The 14,643-nt window shown below is 38.5% G+C and overlaps 1 long non-coding RNA gene across 2 annotated transcripts; it reads left to right on the top strand.

Annotated features, from left to right (window-relative positions):
* The first annotated feature begins 360 nt into the window (after positions 1–360).
* Positions 361–8,552, top strand: LOC140326143 (uncharacterized). 2 transcript variants are annotated; one of them, XR_011919790.1, is made up of 4 exons: positions 361–494; positions 1,020–1,128; positions 1,208–1,363; positions 8,088–8,552. It is a non-coding gene; the product is annotated as an uncharacterized lncRNA (long non-coding RNA). The 2 variants fall into 2 exon arrangements; XR_011919788.1 differs by having other exon boundaries at positions 1,020–1,363.
* The last annotated feature ends 6,091 nt before the right edge of the window (positions 8,553–14,643 follow it).

Below are 14,643 nucleotides of genomic sequence, written 5' to 3'. Positions count from 1 at the left end.
GCTGAGCCCTCCATTCTGACTCCTCCATCATAGTAACCAATCCACCCTGGCTGAGCCCACAATCTTAGTTGGCTCTCTTTATCCTAAATACCCCCAACAATGAGTGCCGTCTATTCCTTACTTCCTATCAAACAACTATCTTATACGTATGCCATTGATATCTGCATGCCATTAGTATTTTCTGCATTTCAGCTGATATCTGTCATTGGCAATATCTGACTCTCATTGGTATTATTTGCATGTCATTCTTACTGGGCACCCCAACTTTAGCTAAGCCACACTAATCCCCGAAATATGGCTGCATCACACTATGTATACCATCCCTCCTCCCCTCATTCCAAAGTATGCCCCCATTCCTTTAGAGTTTTTTTGTTTACTTATCGTACCCTTCTCCTGAAGGAAGATAATCTCCAGTCTCGTTGATGTCATCACCCAGTTTCAGGATCTTCTTCTTCTGGCCGTGTGGGAAAGAGAAGTACGCGGAATTAAGCCATGTACGTACACCCTGAAAAAGAAAGTAATGCAGAAGGTGATAGCAGAATGTGGCTACATTATGGTGCTTTCTATCTAGCTGCAGCATTTCTTTATTTTATTTTTTTATAAGAGTAAAGTTGCTTTTGGAGTTATTGTGTTTGATGACCGGATTTACAATATGATTCGGCAAACTTGGTCATTACAGGGATTCTCAGGAGTATAACCTATCGCAGATCCCTAACTATGCATCACAACTAATATTTATGGACACCAGATATTACATGCCATCTATTTTACAAGAAAAAAAATCTCATGTTACAAGATAATAAAAATCAAAAAGAGCAGATGTTCAGCAGTAGCTATAAGTTCTGCTAAAAGTGACTGCCTATTCTTCCAGAAGGGTTAGGCAACTTTGAACCAAACTGTGTATTATTTATAATTAATCAAGAGATGACGCATTGTTTTCTTATTTCGGCTTTGTTATAGTATTTGCTTTCTGCCATGGAAATCATTTTCAGTAATAATCCCTTTTCTTTTAAATAAAGATTGTACACTCTAAATGAAGATAGCAGATGACGATGTCAGAATGAAGATGTCCCCAAAAGTAAAGTTCCACTTCTAAATTTATGATTAGACGTCTATATTTCAGAAAAGGTCAGGCAATGGCAAATCTCTTTTGCAATAAAACATAATATCCTGTCTAATCCTCTAAAAACATATATGATATATTCAGCTTAGTTTAGGATGCTTGAGCACCATCTCTTGGGGCTGCCAAGACTAAAGGAACTCCTGTGTACCTGAACAACCCAGCCAATCATGATGGCAGAAGATTGAAGCCGGGAAGAAGAGAATAAAGAAGATGGCAACAGCCATGATGGAACAAAGACAGGTGAGAGTTTTTAAAAAAATTGTGATCAGGCTGGTATGGTTATTATATTACAGAAGAGACATCGCAATAAAGGATCTGCCTGGTCCCAGTTTTATATTTCTAGACTTAAAATCCACTTGTTTATTGCTAGTAGAAATAAATCTTCAAAGTAACAATAGGTTTAAACAATAATGTTTGAAAAGTTAAGTGTGATGTGAGCAGTGAGATGGGACTGGTGATGTCCATTATTATGCGATGACATCCTCACAGGTTGAACAAATCTGATTTGTTGCAAAATTAGACAAACTGATTCAATATCAGCATTGCAATTTATACACAACAACAGTGGAATTTCTTTTTCTAAAATTAGTATTAGTGGGGCATTTTTCCACAAGAACATCAGTGTCCAACATTATTCAGGAAAGTTTACCTGTTTTTAAATTATATTTCTGCTAGATCCAAGGCTTGCATCATTTTAGTAAGAATTTAGGTCAAATCAAACCATTCTCATGAGCAAGTACCGTGTAGCAATGTCCACATTCACTCAGTACAAACACACTATAGAATATCTCTGTTTTCAAGTAAAATTTTTGTAGAATATTTTCTGTTGCAATTGCTAGACAAAATTAGGCCCAGGAAATAAAATAGCGCATCAAAGTAACATTAGGGATAGGGATGAGCGAGTTTTTTAAACTCAATCTTGTGGCAAATTCAGCTGTTCTCGCTTACCGAAATTGTAAGCGAGAACGACGACCAGTGTATATTTGCCAAACAAAACTGAATTAAAAAAAAAACAATTTTTCAAAAAAAAAAAGATTGCGGGCTGTGCCAATCAAATAATGCAGCACCGGCTGAAAATCCACTGTGATCCTGGGCACTAGAGGTTAATTAAGTTTCTTCAGTGAGAGTTCATCTGCAGTTCAGTTCCCATGGTCACCAGGCTGATAAGTACAGCCCGGTGACCGTGGGAACTTTGCGGTCTCAGCTGATTGGAGGAGGCAAATGAGTGCCTCCAATCAGCTGTGACTGCAGCTGAACTCTCAATAAAGTTTCTCTATTGAGAGTTCATCTGCAGTTCAGTTCCCACGGTCACCGGGCTGTACTTATCAGCCCGGTGACCGTGGGAACTGAACTGCAATCCCCGGCACTAGAGGATCCTGTTTGTGGGGATCGCAAACAGGAGGATTCCCAGGGCTGCAAGAATGATTGCAGCCCTGAAAATCCACTGCGATCCCGGGGCATTAGAGGTTAATTAACCTCTAGTGCCGGGGATCGTAATGATTTCCTCGATCTTCGGATAGTTTTGCAAAATCGGTTAGCCGAAATTTCGCTGTCCCATCAGAGGTTCAAGGAAATTTTTGATTTTTGACTAATTAGGGATAACATTCACAGGAAGTAAAAATTTGCAGTAAAATTCCATGTGATCTGAATTGTTAAAATTCTACACTCGTCTCTATCATTCAGCAATAAGGCTTTTTGAATTGGAAGATTCTCTTGAGTAACCCCCTCAAAGGGGTTCACTATCTAATGTCCCTACCATAGTCATATGTCATTAACACAGTCTAAGATCAATTTTGGGGGGAAGCCACTTAAACTAACTGCATGTTTTAGAAATGTCTGAGGAATCTGGAGTACCTGGAGAAAACCTGCAAACTCCATGCAGATAGTGTCCTGCTTGAGATTCAAAACTGGCACCCAGCGCTGCAAAGGTCAGAGTGCTAACCACTAAGCTACCCTGCTGCCTCGAAATAGCTATAAATATGAAAAGAAAATAAAAGTTCAAGAAGTCTCAAGATGAGGATATTGATAATAACTTCTCTATAATATGATAGCTTAAATTCCAAAGGAGGCATAATAATAAGGCCAAGAGTAAATATTGCGACCGATTAATAAGCCATACAAAAGAGTTGTTTTTATAAATAAGCCCAAAAGAATTCTTCTTCATTAATCCAAATCTTACCAGTGCTGGACTGATTATACTTATTAGTATAATCTAGTGTTTCTCAACCTTTTACCATGGAGGAACCCTTAGGAAAACATTCATGTCTCCCTTCTATGATTACTATATTCACAGCTCACAATTCATTAGCATGGTGGTCAGTGAGAGGAATGTCTCTTACATTGGTGGCCAGTAGGAAGAATGTCACCATGTTACAGATAGCCAAAAAGAACATTGGTGTCAGGTAAATTGACCTGAGAGTCACAAACTGTTCATTGCACCCTCTGGAGGAACCCTGGTTGAGAAAAATGGGTAATTAGACCATTGCTCAAAATAAGCAGTCTAGTTTTAGCTTATTTACCATAATGGCACCTATGGGCCAATGCTTAAGGCTTAGAGCAGCAGGGTTGGAGGAAACAATACCAAATCATGGTATTTACTAACTATAAACTTAGCTCTTTTTCTTATTTTCATTCCTTCTTTTAGATCCCCTTCTTTTAGATTCTTTTAGTGTCTAGGTTCAACAACAACACTGTACAGGAAAAGGGGATTAGTCTTAAAGTTCCTTATAGCAGTGATTTTCTACCACTGTGCCGCAGCACACTAGTGTGCCATGTGAAATCTTCAGGTGTACTGTGGGAAATTATCCAATTACCACTGTCGAGTGTCTGTGCTGTAGTGACTGGCAGAGTAATGTAATACTCTTCCATGTCAGTGGGTGGCAGTAGGTAGCTTAATTGCCTTGTTTATTCTTAGTCACAAGAGAATTAGCTACAGAGAGTCATTTTTGATTTGTGCTGTGCCACTGGATTTTTTCAATGTAAAAAATGTGCTGTGGCTCAAAAAAGGTTGAAAAACACTGCCTTATAGTAACATGCAACCTTCTCTTTCTCCTCTTTGGTGCCAAGTTGCAGAGCAGCTCTGTATATTACACAAGCACTATGCTTTCTTCAAAAACACAATCTAGCATTTGTTTTCTTTTTATAATGAAATAACCATATGATAGAAAAGGCAGAGTTTGTACAAAAGGAAATTGTCATACTTGTAAACTAGGACAGCATGACATCTAAGTGTGGCCCTGGGCATACAAGAATTTGCTATTCAGAAAATGTATTATTGCTCATTGCACCCACTGTAATTTCCAAAGTTTGTAGTAGTAATGTGTAAATTTCGGGTAAAGGTGGGGGAAAACATTTATGAATAGACCCAAATTATCCTGATTGCTACTGACAACAGGAAGTTACTCAATAAAACAGACATAAACCCAATCTAAACTCACCTGTCCTAGTTCTATCACAGGTGCCGCCATGTTCCCCCTTCTTCCTGCAGACCTGCATTCAGTCCTGGAATTTGCAGGGAAAGATGGGGTTTTCTGGGAATGAGCTACAAATGCCCAGCTCAACTATTGTGAGTTGAAGGGAACGACCAAGCAGGTAAATAGGTTTTATTGCAGAAGGGACATCGCCTTTCCTTTTCTGTAATCAAACCCTAAATGATTGCAGATTTTTAAAGTGGAACTTTTAAAGCATATTTATAATGCAAAGGTGATATTAATATCTGTTTTAAGATCTGTTTTAGGGTGTATCCACAAGCATTCTTTTGAAATGCTGCAATTGCATTGTAATAAACACATTTGATAATTGTTGGACCTGCTTTGCCTGTAGTTAAAATGCAGGAACACAGTGCAATGTAAAAGCGGGTCACACACAGCCTCTGAACTGTCATGTGCACTGCTTTGTGAACGTCAATGGGATTTTAATTATGTGCGTTTAAGGTGCAATCCAAAGTGTGTGGACCCTTAACCTTACTCCGCTTGGATTCAGTGTCCTAAGGCTACTAAACAACCTCTAAAATCCCGCAGACTATTAATATGAATTTTTTTAAAAAGAGCATCTGAGAAATAAACGAATCAAATAAAAGAATCTGATAAGAAACAATATTTGCGGGGTTACTGTTGTAATGGTGGAAACAATACTGAAGCGTACGGCTCAGCATTGGTTGCTTCATACAACTTAACACTACACTGACGTCACGCTGCACCCCCCTTGTTTTTTCTGGTCTAGTACAGTTTGAAAATTTAGTGCAGTGTAAGAATTTATTAGAATATTCATTTTGTTTTATTATTAAAACATCAAAATTGCAAATAATGTCTAGATTTGCCATCAAAATTTTCCCGTGGACCACCAGTGTTCCACTGGTTGGCGACCACTGTCCTAAAGAGTTGTTTTTGCCTAATGTAACTGAATGAATTTAGTAACTGGAGGCAAACGCCTCACTTGACTTGGGCGCTCCAATAAAACAATGGAAAGCCATACAACTGCTTTAAAGTGATCCCTTACTGACCTAATGGTAATAATAAGAATATGTCACTTTTTCCTTATTGACCTATAGATGTTTGAAACAAACTAAGTTGCTGGGAAAATAATAAGTTAAAAGGACATTTCGCATAGTTTACTAGAAAAATGAAACCTTTGTTAAGAAAATAAAGTGTCAGACTTGAGGGAATGATTATTATCTGCCATTAGCATGCCTCTGTTAAAGAGTTTCTAGCATGTGAGAGCCAGAGATCTGTGTAATAACATGCAGCCTGTCTGAGTATACTTACTAACATGAATTGGTGTGCTGGTTTAGAGGCAGGACAGGTTAGACTGGCTGAACAACTTGTAAGGAACATATGATGTGTGGAGTAGATGTGGGAGAAGGTCACAGCAGATGGAGTCATTTTGCTAACAAAAAGGATCTGTATATATGTAATGCTGGATGGAAAATCAGAGTAAAAATAGATCATTATTCCAAGCAGCCCTGGACTCTGAACATTTAACATTTCATCTTTACATATTAAGAATATCTGGATTATAGAATCCCATTAGAAGCCAGTTTTTTGTTCTATGTGAACACAGCATGGCCTCTGCACTTAGAATTCCACAAAAGCCCAACTTTGCGTTTTAGTACCTCTTCAGTGATAACGTTATTATATTTCACCAGTACAATTCTTCCCACATTTTGTCTGTTTTCTCCTATCTCTAATAGACTTTTTTAGTTGTTCCCTTTTGTCTGTAAATTATACATATATATTCCTTCGCAGCTGGAAGTCTGTTTCTTTCTAATGTAATACATGTAGGATTTATTTCAACAGCTTTTCTCTAAAATCTGCAAACTGTGTGAGCATGTTTTAACTTCTCCTAGTATTTTATGCTATGCCACAGCCTGTTCTTTAACTGTCTGAGTAAACGTATGCCTGATGGGTATTAAAACAGTGCATTGTGGAGCCATCAGAGACAGCACAGGCATTGACACAACACATTGTAAGCTCTTCGTGGCAGGGTCCTCTCATCCTCCTCCTGTATCTGTCTCTCATTTCCAACCCCTATTTATGTACAGCGCTCTGTAATATGTTGGTGCTCCATAAATACAGTTTAATTATAAAAATAATAATATATAAGTGAAAAAGTGGAGATTTTGCAAATATAGTAATGCAATTTATTATAGAAAGTATAAAAGTGACAACCTGACAAAAAGGATTAAAATTAAACAATATAGACAACCATTTTCTGAGCAACAGCTATATAGAACAGTTGGGATATTAAATTTCCCTAGAGCATTATATCTAGGGGTGGAGATAGGGAGATGCAAAGTGTGCCATCGCGGGAGGGCCCCAGAACCCTCTCAGCCAACAGTGACCCCCACCCCACAAGGGCCCCAAGTCAGTTGAGCAGGGGAGCCCCAAGTACACACAACACCCAGAACATACAAACAAGTATTTTTCTCATAGGAAAATCGGACATTTGTTCAAAAGCCAGACATCAAAATTCTTCATGGCTAAATCTGGTAAACCAAACCCAAACACACACTAAACATTGGAAATTTAACCTGAACACTATATAAAAAATTTGTATAAACCATATAAGAGATACAAACACCCATTAGATACAGTAAATGCCAAGCCAGACTTATAAATGTAGAGCTTATGTGAAAGGTAGTAAAGTCTAACTCCAGCCAACAATTCTCCTACTGTAAGCTCTTTGGGGCAAGGTCCTCTCCTCCTTCTGTGTCACTTTCTGTATAAGTCTGTCATTTGAATCCCCTGTACAGCGCTGCATAATATGTTGGCACTATATAAATCCTGTTTATTAATAAAATGATAATAATATATTTTGTCTTTGGTAAGTGTAGAAAAGTTAGAAATTTCTTTCATGTTTTTTTTTTTCATTTGTCTATATTATTAGTTCTATTGATTATTTTCCATGTTTTTTTTTTTTCTAACAATATCATCTACTCATGTTACCATATCCCTTGTCCACATTTATGACAGGTCTATTTAAGAGTGCCTTGGTAACCAAATATATAACCAGTACAATATTACAAACAGATTACGTTTTCTTTGTTACTAAATTCGAAAGTTTTTTTAAATGAAAAAAACTGAAAAATCAAAATGTCCTTCAATTGAAGTAGGAGGGGTTTTATCAAGCACATTTCACTTTGGGAGCATTTCTCTGATAGGAAAAACTAATTTTGATGCAAAATCAGTACTTGTCAGCATAGAAATATGGTAAGTATCACGTTTTAGGCTTTTCTGTCTTCCTTCACCATCTGCTATGTCATTCATGTACCTAGCATGTGCCTGTCAGGTGTCAGTATATTTGACACATATATGCTTGTCCTGTGTCAGTAAATTGGCAGTTCACGTATAAAGATACACTTCTAGAGCTTTCATTATTGATGTCTTAACCTTACATACCAATCTACGGTTAGAAACTTCACAAATTAATAAATTATATTGATGAATATAATTCTTCTCTTTTTCAGTTTCAGATGCACATCTTGAAGACGACACATATCCTCCTGCCTCTCTCACCCAAACTTTCATAAGCAAATATGTTGTAAATAAGCAAATATGACTATAAAATGACACGAGTTAATGCAAGTTGCATTGTCATGCATTGCCATGTTACTGTAAGGTTCCTCCAGAGGTTGCTAGGGGTTTACTAATCAATAAAGAATTTGTGCCTCTTAGGTCAGTTAAGACAACATCAATCATCTATTAGATATCTGTGACATTTATCCCACTGACAAGCAGTGTAAGAGGAATTCTTCCCAATGACCACCAAGCTAATATACTGTGAGCTGTAAAAGTAATAATTAAAGCAAAGGTTCACTTAAGACTTGAAAGGATTCACACCCCTAAAATAGTTGAGAAAGGCTGTGTTAAAGTGTATGAATATATATGTGTATACATTATGTTTGTGCATACAGTGTGTTTATACCTGTATATCTATGAAATGTGGGTGTGTGGGTGATGTGTATATATTAAATTGGGGTACTGTGTCTCAATAATAAATGTACATTACACATACTTGACCCCTGCACTCTGCATTACAAAGCCTGAACCCAATACTATGCATGTTACATACTCCTAACTCAAGTATCGCTGCCTCAAGTTTTATTTTGGTGGAATTTGGTCATGCCCACTATTTGCAGTGCTATGCCTTTGTTAGTGATTTTTTTGCATGTTCGTTAGGGCCATTTTTTTCCATTTGGGGGCAGCCAAAGTTTTGCTAGGGGGCCACTGATTTCTATGTATGCCCCTGCCTTAAACTAAATCTTAAAGCTCTGATACACCCATGAAATATGTTGATAGACTTGGACATACACAGGATTTGTCACATGATACAACCAATCATGCAATATCAATGTAGTTTTGTCCAGTACGTGCCCTTTGTCTTTTGTGAATATTTTGAGACATAAAAGCAGGTATCCTTTGGGGAAGAAGGACGAGATGACAGAGATCAAAAGTGTCTCAGTGTGCAGAGAGTTTCCCTCTGAGAATACTATGCAAATCATCACACCATCACACCACATACAATCCACCTGCAGACTGGAAACTGGCAAAGGTTCTAACAGCTCTATGTATATCACTCACAGTAATGTGGTAGGGAAGTATGGGCATATTTCACAAAGTACCACAAAAAAAGATAGCGGATTAAACATTGAATAATCAATACATGTAACTTGACTCATCATGAGTTCTGGTCCTGTGTGTGGCACTACAGCACAAAGAGTAAAGCGTCACACTTCATGCATGTGCCATAGAGTGTGGAAATAAAACATAAAACCACCATTTATTTTATCAATTAGCTCTAACTTCTGGTGACTTTTTGTTTTTTGGGTTTAGGCCGCTTTAAGTCCTTGTAAGAGTGTCACAAGGAAAGGAAAAAAGAAAAAAATCTCCTTAGTGGTGTAATAAACCAAAAATAAACAGCTGACCACAATTTTACAACTCTACCCAAAAAAAAAATACAATTGGCTGCAGTTAGACTTTATCCCCTTTAATGCATCCTCTACATCAGACAAGTGGTATGATACTTTCATGCTATCAGATCTGATAAGACCTCGTCCTAAGGATACGTACACACGCTTGATTTTTGTCGATTTTTCACAATTGGTTAAAATGAAAAAAGACTGAAAGATGCATGAAGGAGTGCTGTACATACATACAGCGCCATTCTGCTCTATAGAGAGGGAGGCGAGGGGGAGAACGAGTGCGCAGCACTCTGCTACACTCTTCTCCTTTCACTTGCATTGAAGTTGTTCATCTTCTGTCATTCATGGATCCGCCAGGAAGGATCCATGTAGGATGTCAGATGGCTTCTGTACACATCTGGGTCTCATCTGAGATGAGCCCTGCAGCTTGTATTGGCTGAGAATCATCTGACGTGTGTACATAGCCTAAACCTAGGTTCAGACCTGCCTTGGGATCAAGTGATCCAGCATGGTTCCAAGCCAGCCGCTCTTAAAGCATATCTAAACTCAGAATTTTTACTTTACATAAAAGGTTAGACAACCCTTTTGTTTAAAGTAAATATTTTGTTTGTGTTTTTTTCAAGTGCAACACCCTTTTTTATAAAAAAATAAAAAGGGGGGGTGAGAGAGGGGCATGCCGAGCGTCATGCCTGCAGCATCGCCTCCTTAATTCATGATACCTAGGGGATCAAGAATGAATGGAAGTGGAGAGCCTCCCGGGATACCTACGCCGAGCCTCCCGGGAGTCTCTTGGCTGCTCCTTTTGCACATGCCCGAGAAGCACTTTCATCAATAGAAAAAAACTGATTTAATGCATGCGCAGTGAGATGCAAGTTTTTTCCCAATCTACATCACCCGATCTCGTGCCTGTGCAGTGTGAGATTGGGTTACGCTGGAAGAAGAGAGGAGAAGACGCTGGTGCCCAGTGCTCCCTCTGTGTTTGGACAAAGGTGGATACTGGGATGATGCGGGACCCGATGGAAGAAACCTCCCGACGTATAGACTGCTCTGTGGGATTAAAGGTAAGTGTGATTTTATTGTTTTGGTTAGTCTTGGGTTTACTTTGGCTTTAAACCCCCTAGCGGTATTCCCGAGTGTGACTTGAAGTGGATTTTCTAGGCAAAAATTGGTATTCCGGAGTCACACTCGGGGTAGCTTTTAACTAAAAAAAACACTTACTTTGTTCCATCGCTGTCCCCTGGCGTCCTGCTTGTCCCCGCAGGTCCTGGGGACATGTCCTTCCTCCTCGATCTCCAGCCGGTGAATGCAGCGCCGATCTCCGGGGTTTGGATTCAATACAAAATAGCTGTATTGAGTCCAATACAAAGAAATATTCATATAACAGAAATAGAAATATTCATATAATATATTAAATATGCTACTGTACAGTTATATTACATGTTTAAATATTTTTAACAGATTTTTTTTGTTTTTTTATTTAAAGTTTCTTAATTGATTTGTTAAATTTAATAAATGTTGGGGAGGTATGCATAAGAATTATAGCCTACAATGAAAAATACATTTCTATGCAAAAAATTGTACCGCTTTTTGCATGGAAATTTGGACGGAATTAGACAGCTAGGGAGGTTAAAGAACCAGCATCTGCAGATTTGACAGTGGGTGACAGTGAGCAATAATTTACCGCTCACTGCCATCCCAATTCATTCTTTTTGGGGCTGTCACAGGTAGAAGCTATGCGAGGCAGCAGTGCACTGGCATGAGGAAGTGATGACCACACTACAACCTCATTGCCAGTCTGAGCATAACCTTAATAGCCTTGTTCCCTGTATTTATTACACTGTATTACCGTACCCAGGAAAGATGAAATTATTAAAACAAAGGACTGGCTTTATAAGCCCATCCAATGGCTCTTTGGTGGCTAATACACTTCATCTATTTTTGTTTTTCCTCTCTGAACAAAATCTTTTTCTTCTACAAGTTCATATCTCTAACCTCACCCAGTGAAACAATTAACGGGAAATAGTGAGGAGTGAGGAACAAGTTAATGAGCTTGCTGAGAAGCAAATGCTGGCTGTATAGAAAGAAAGTATAGCTTCTATTACTGTTACTGAGGTAACAAGCGTTTCCAGAAAAGTAAGGCAGAGCGTCTGTGATAATAAAACACATCTGAACCTTTCATTATCTGCCAATAAAAGGAAAATCTATAAACTTTCTGCTATTATTTAACAATTTGTTAGAAAAGTTGTAACAATATAAAATTAAAAAGAACAATGGCATAATGTAAAGATATTTACAATTACAGTCAAGAGTTTAGTTCCGTGGAATGTATGCAGCTGAATGGTGACTACCTATGATTGCTGACCTGAGAACAACATCAACCCCTCTGCTGTCACCTTTAAATCCCTATAAGAGTATGTAAACCGTTACGGTTTTCTTATTTGCTCAATTTTGGTCTGTAATGTGGAAATTGTTAGGGTATACTTGCTCAATAATTGGAAAAAGAAAAACTGTAAATCATGATAACTACCAGTTTAAACCCATCGTGCTCATCGTCTTGTTGTGTAATCCGTCCAATGACGACGAAAGATCGTAATGCAAGTGAAGGGGGGAGAGCGCAGCGGGGGGTGCTGCTCCGTCCTTCTCCCCTCCATAGATCAGAACGGTGCTGTATGTAAAGTGCTCATTGATGCATTTTTCATGATCAATTATTGGATGTGTCTACGCAGCGTAAAGTATGCCGAAACTCAGAAAACAAAGTTACCAAGAAGTGGTACTTATGGAAAAATCAGACATGCAATGTCTCTTTTATAAAAAAAAAAAAATCCATGGCTTTTGGTGGCTTTTTGTTTAGGCTGTACACTATACAGTGCATGCGCCGTGTAGTGTAGAGCTTGGCTTTGTGTGCTATGGGGCCACATACAGACCCAGCCCCAAAACTGGAGAAGATAGACTATAATGGGAAAACCTGGGTGATCCAACAAACCTGGAAAAGATCTGGTCCAGGATTGAAAACATTTACCAACCAATAGCAAATAGTTTTAAGAAATCCATTCAATGTTTGTTGGATCACCCAGGTTCTCCCATGATAGTTCATCTTCTCCAGTTTGGAGAGCTTCAATAAATCAGGTTCAATGTATCTTCTGTGTTACATCATCAACAAAAGACTGAAAGATGAATGAAGGAGCGCTGTACACGGTGCACGGTGATATAGCAGAAAGACTAGAAAAAAAGACCAAAAATGACGTCACCTGGTGCTGGGACCAAGAAGAATTCTAGGATGACGTGAGACTGGATCAGCACCATCAAGGGATCTGCAGGAGTAAAGGTAAGTGTGCTTTTTGTATTTTCTCTTTAGTTCTGCTTTAGGTTAAACTTTCTCAATAATTGCAAAAAGAAAAACTGTCAATCATGATGATAACTCAATTTAAACCCTAAAGTGGGTCTGAACTCAGAAAACAAAAAGTTACCAGGAAGTAGCACTAATGGACAAGTAAGACACGCAATGTCTCTTTTGTCAAAAAAAAAACTTGGCTTTTTGTTAAATCTGTACACTGTAGTTCATACGCCGTGTAGTGTAGAGCTTGTTGCTCTACACTACACGGCAAGACACTGAAGAGAATGGGCCAGATTACTTAAAACTCCCCAAGACTGGAGAAGATAGACGCACAGTGCATGCGCCGTGTAGTGTAGAGCTTGGCTTTGTGTGCTACGGGGCCACATACAGAGCCAGCCCCAAGACTGGATAAGATAGACTATAATGGGAAAACCTGGGTAATCCAACAAACCTGGAATGGATCTGGTCCAGGATTGGAAACATTTGTCAACCAATAGCAAATAGTCTTAAGTATTTAAGAATTGTCCTTAGACTGTATTAAAGACATATGAATATGGCAGGGACATTAGATTGTGAGCCCCATTGAGGGACACCTAGTGACATGACTATGGACTTTGTAAAGTACTGCTGAATATGTTGGTGCTGCTATATAAATACTGTGTTAAGTATAATAAAAAATTAATACATTGTTATAAACAGAGGTATAGTGCCAGCATTAAAAAATATATCACAAATGTTTACACTTTCCCAAAAGTAAAGGAGCAAAGAGTGAACAAATAAAAACCTGAATCATGTTTGCATTATATGAGCTTTGGATTTCTATGCAAGTCTAAGAAATCTTGAAGGTCACATGCAGGCCAGAAGGAGCTCAGCTGCACGTTAATGAATTCCAAATGATCTCAGAAGCATCTTAAACTAATGTCACTGACAAAACATAAATTCCATCAATACAGAACCTACAAGTGACAAATTCAGAAATCAAAGTACTTGATGTGACCATTGCTCATAACAGCTGAAAGAACAGCCATGGCAAGGGTGGAGGTTACACTAAGGTGAAGAATAAAATAATGGGGTATAAAAGTTGGATTGTGAACAGATCTTGCTGGAGGGTGGATGAGCTGAAATAAGAGGATCCCCTTGATACAAATAAACATTGAAAACGTGAGCAATTGTGCAATGACATCTACACAATATACATCTACTCTATGTCCTAAATGCCAGAAACCTTTAAGGAAAATTCTTGTCCTAACATTTTTACATTTGTGGACAGACTAGGTAAGGATGAGCCAAGTTTTTGGTTGGGAAGAATCACCCTCTGTTTGTGCTGATGACTACTGTCACAAAGAATACGAATTGTGCCAAGAACAAGAGATGGGGGAACTATTCCCATGTATACAACTGTTGTGACAACTAAGTGAGGAACATCTCAACTTTTGAAGATTTCCTTCCTGTTGCATTTCTGGGACAGGAAGTATAGGGAATGGTCCTATAGGAGGACTAAAACACATTTTGGCCATAGGTACACCTTAGGCTAATTTGGGGAATGTATCATTCCGGTGCCTAAAGAGCACCTTGTTTAATTGGTAAAACATAATCATAATTTCTTTCTTCACATGACTTGGGAAGTGAATATTCCTAGCTCTGCTCTTTCCAGTGTACACTGGACAGAAAGGCCAAGTTCAGACCTGCAGCAGGATCAAGCGATTCTTCATGGCTGCAGGCAATTGTCACCTTTGCCGGCCATTTGACAGCAGGCAGCAATGATCA

The sequence above is a fragment of the Pyxicephalus adspersus genome, chromosome 1 (assembly GCF_032062135.1).
Source record: "Pyxicephalus adspersus chromosome 1, UCB_Pads_2.0, whole genome shotgun sequence".
Classification (NCBI taxonomy): Eukaryota; Metazoa; Chordata; class Amphibia; order Anura; family Pyxicephalidae; genus Pyxicephalus; species Pyxicephalus adspersus.
The sequence above is the reverse complement of the archived record's forward strand: the minus strand, read 5'-3'. Positions and strand labels throughout refer to the sequence as shown.